We start from the raw sequence: 4,477 nt of genomic DNA, 5'->3' as shown, positions 1-4,477 counted from the left end.
AAGAAGAAGAAGAAGAAGAAGAAAAAGAAGAAGAAGAAGAAGAAGAAAAGAAGAAGAAGAAGAAGAAGAAGAAGAAGAAGAAGAAGAAGAAGAAGAAGAAGAAGAAGAAGAAGAAGAAGAAAGAAGAAGAAGAAGAAGAAGAAGAAGAAGAAGAAGAAGAAAAAGAAGAAGAAGAAGAAGAAGAAGAAGAAGAAGAAGAAGAAGAAGAAGAAGAAGAAGAAGGAAGAAGAAGAAGAAGAAGGAGGAGGAGGAGGAGGAGGAGGAGGAGGAGGAGGAGGAGGAGGAGGAGGAAGAAATTTAACAATTGCACATGATATACTAGGGTCATTGTGATGTCTACATTGTGATGGAAGAAGAATTGTAAGCTCCCAGTGGATATCAGCTCCAAAATCCCATTTTAAAGTCTGTTTTCTTGGACCTTGTCAGGCACCAATTCTCTTAGGTAGGGTTTTCTGAGGAATAGACTCTGAGATTGGTATTTACCTCCAGGGAACTAATTGGAGAGTGCCTTGGGATCAACTACTGTGAGGGTATGAAAGCAATGACTAATCAGAGGGAGGCTTTGGCTGCAGTGCAGTCATAACCAAGGTCCTAGTTAATTCCACAGAAAGCTTGGCACTCAGATGGCCCCTAGAGTTGTTCCAAATTCAGGCAAGGAGGCCAGATCACTATATATTTAATAATAACCAAACCGAACTTTTTACTGAATAAGCTATGCTGGAAAAAAGATAGTTGAATAGTGTCAGAGCTGTTGTGAAATTACTGAGTAGAGCTAAGATCATAACACAGATTGGTCACTTGAGCCCTGACCCTGGTACAAAAAAAGTAGGAAGATGTGATAGAGTCAAATGTACATCCTTGGCTCCATTAGAACTTAAATACATTGGCATCCTTTTTTCTGTTCTTACTTCTTTGAGGGATATGGAAAAACTTTGAACCTAGGAAGCCCAATGTCAGTTTTCATAGGTGAGGTTGAAGAAAACATAGATGCTGTCACAGGAGCTGAATTAGGAGAAAGGGGAAGTAGATCTACATTTTAATTCCAGTCTTAACCTTCAAATAATGGGCAATTGGTTCTGGTGATTAAGAACTTTTCTTAGGGATTCTATACTGTTTATTCTTATCCCCTTTCTCTCAAATAGAGAAAAACATTTTAGTAATCAATACATATTATACTTAAATTTGTATACATGTGTTCTAAACATGAGTTGCATAAAATCTAACATAGTTTTCATATTGTAAATTAGATGGACATTCATCCACAGAATTATAAAAATTAATTTTATCATTTATTAAACTTTAATTAAAAATACTATTCAGAATTATTTAGATTATTATAACTTAATTTTATTAGAATTTGTATTTAAACTTTAATGGATACTTTAAAATTTTTTAGCAAAATAATCTTTGCTCAACTATGAAATGATAATTTTTTTATTTTGTATTTTGTATTTAATTTACATGTTTAGTAATATATTTATGAGATAACATATTGTGCATTTTATTATTTAACACTTTTGGTGATTATTGCCAATAACTATATCTTACATCAAAATCTTGATTATAGCAACATGATATATAATTATTCAAAATGAACCCTAACACATTTATATTTTATATTTTATTACTTAAGAATGTAAAAGTTACTTAACATGTTATTATTCAATACCTACATTATTGCCCCATGCCTCTAAAGGCTCAGAGATTTTACCCTACTTGCAAACTAATTTGTTAGCTGGCCAAAGTCTCATAGTTTCTACTAGAAGATTCCTGAGTTAGAGACCAAAAGCATTTTATTATTCATAGCAATGATGGTGGAGAATTTACATCTTCATGGTGGTTACCCAAGCCCCACTTCCCACAGGGTGACAAAAAAAAAAAAAAAAAAAAAAAAGCCAGTGTGTTCCTAAACCCCAATCTTTAATAATGAGATAAGCATGCCTGCCCTTTGCTTTAGTGAACGATACTATTTTCCAAGGCTGTTCACTATACAAACATTCTTGAAAACAGTCTGAAATAAAGGTTAGTCAGTGACTCTGCTTACAAAATATGTAAGAGACACATGTAAGATTATCTCCCAACAATCATTACTGACAATAAAATCTGAATTATGTGAAAAGCTCGATTCTACCAACTTAAATATTTTTTTTCTGGAATAAAACTTAAAAACCTTTAGAACAAAATATTTAAAACTATGTTTTTTTAAAAAAATTGCTCATCCAAAATTCCCTGCCCATCAACAGAACATCTAGATGTTTTCAGTATTAAGTTCAACGATCTCTGATACTTGGCATGCTTTCATTCATATAAATGCCATAACTTCACATATATCTTTTGTTTTAAACTTTTCTAATTGTAAGATACATATGTCATAGTAGGGCAGCACGATATATTTTACCATCTGTGGCTTAATTTATAACTTTTTTATAATTTTTATAATTTTTAAATATTTAAATATATTATACATGAGTTTCCATTTGTATTCTTGTTAAGATGTCTATAGTATTTTTATGTTATTTCAACATTTTGCACTATAATATTCCTTTGTGCAATCAAGGGTTATCAAGAATATGTTTTAGAGACCTCATTTGAAATGTAATTTCATTGTCCAGTTGAATATATTGCCTGAGCTACTCCTAATTATTGCTCAAGTCACTATGATAGTTTCATTAGTCCTATGACCATTCAGCATCATTGAACTAAGGTCATTTTTTGTTTAGCAAATTACTAACTTGACATATGTCATGTGTATGTATCCACAGATCACTGTTCAAAATAATAGAAATATTCATGTTGGGCAACATTAGAAAGACATATAAGGTTCAAGACTAGCACAGATCTGTCACTAAATGTATACAAGAGCAAAAGTTTTAAGTCCCTGCATTGAACAGAAAAAATGATTATTGCTTGCTTTGCCCAGTAACTTAAAGGCAATTTTTAATTTCTCTGTATTCCCCATTTGGCAAACCATTATAAGAGACACAGAGAAAGAGAAATTGCCCAAACCTCAGCAGTCCTGAATTATTAAGAATTAGTATTTGCATACAAATGCGTATCAGAGACTGTGAACAAACCATCATACTGGAAGCACTAGCATCTGCGGACCTTAGTGGTTAATAGCTCAGGGTACAATATATAAGCCTTGAGAGTTAATTTATAACTGCAAATTGTCAGGTGGGATTGAACATTGAATCAAAATCACAGTGACTTGCATGAAATTGAATTTATAATTAAGCAGAGCTTTCCTTAAAGAACAGAAATTGCTTTCAAAGAGATCATCAAAAACTAATGCACTTCAGTGCACGTATTTCTTGCAGTTTTCAGCACCACGATTTCCTAGTATATCCACTAGAAGGCTACTAAATATATACTCTTATTTTATAAAAATAATTCATTTTCTGTGCAGTGATTTTTACCTTAGTGATTTGAAATGCAAGTTAGTGTGCCCCTATGGAAAATTCAAATTTGTAATGGTGTGTTTCATGGTGTGTTTGATAAAGAAAATTATGTGTATCAAAAATTTAAAGAATGCTCTTTAAGCTGTACTCTAAAAATAAATAGTGCTAATACCATCAATTGTTAGTTATTGTTCTTAGCTCTCTCTACAATGTATTGTTTACACTAAAATATGACCTGTAATTTAAATCAATTACAGCTCCAAAGCTACCAAGAATTATTAGGCTAGGTATTTAGCAAGTTGCTTCGCAGAAGCCATATTGCAGCATTATATAATTAATAAGAAAATTTCAATTCATAAATTGTATTTTTACAAACAAGTTAAATATTGATTAGTTAATTGAGTTTTTTTAATTCATGTGCACATCTAATAATAAAAATAATTGTATATAATATAGCATAGTCACATGATTGAATATTTATTTAATTATGTAACTAATGGCATATGAAAAGACTCCTATGAATAACCAATAATAATAGCAATAATGAAGCAGTATGAGTATACAAACACTCTTAGTAAAATTATGTGAAAATATGACCAAACAAAAATAGTAGAATCTAGAAAGATACAAAAATTGTGTTTGAGATGTGAGCATATGAATACATTCCTCTTTGGTAAAATATCTTCTTATGTTGCTATATCAATATTTAAATTATAATAAATGTTAAAAAGATATGTATGTAGGATAGCAGAAATTCAAGCTTGAATTATATCAAGTTCCACAGCATTAGGGAAATTAATCAGTGTAGATAAGATTGCATATTTTTTATATCATTATAAAAATATAAAAGAGCAGATCTTCTAAAGGAAAACTATGTCTCATTATATATAATATATGTTCACCATTTCAGTTGCAGTTAACATATATGGTGAGCATGAATATAGTATATAATTAACTCAACTTTGTTTATCCACCCTAGAGCACAGTGTTGCTTTAAGTAGTTGAGAAATAAAAATAGAGAAAGAAAGAAAGAAAGAAAGAAAGAAAGAAAGAAAGAAAGAAAGAAAGAAAGAAAGAAA

The sequence above is a fragment of the Mirounga leonina genome, unplaced genomic scaffold (assembly GCF_011800145.1).
Source record: "Mirounga leonina isolate KUSES-001 unplaced genomic scaffold, KU_Mleo_1.0 Mir_127, whole genome shotgun sequence".
NCBI lineage: Eukaryota > Metazoa > Chordata > Mammalia > Carnivora > Phocidae > Mirounga > Mirounga leonina.
This window is presented reverse-complemented; position numbering follows the sequence as displayed.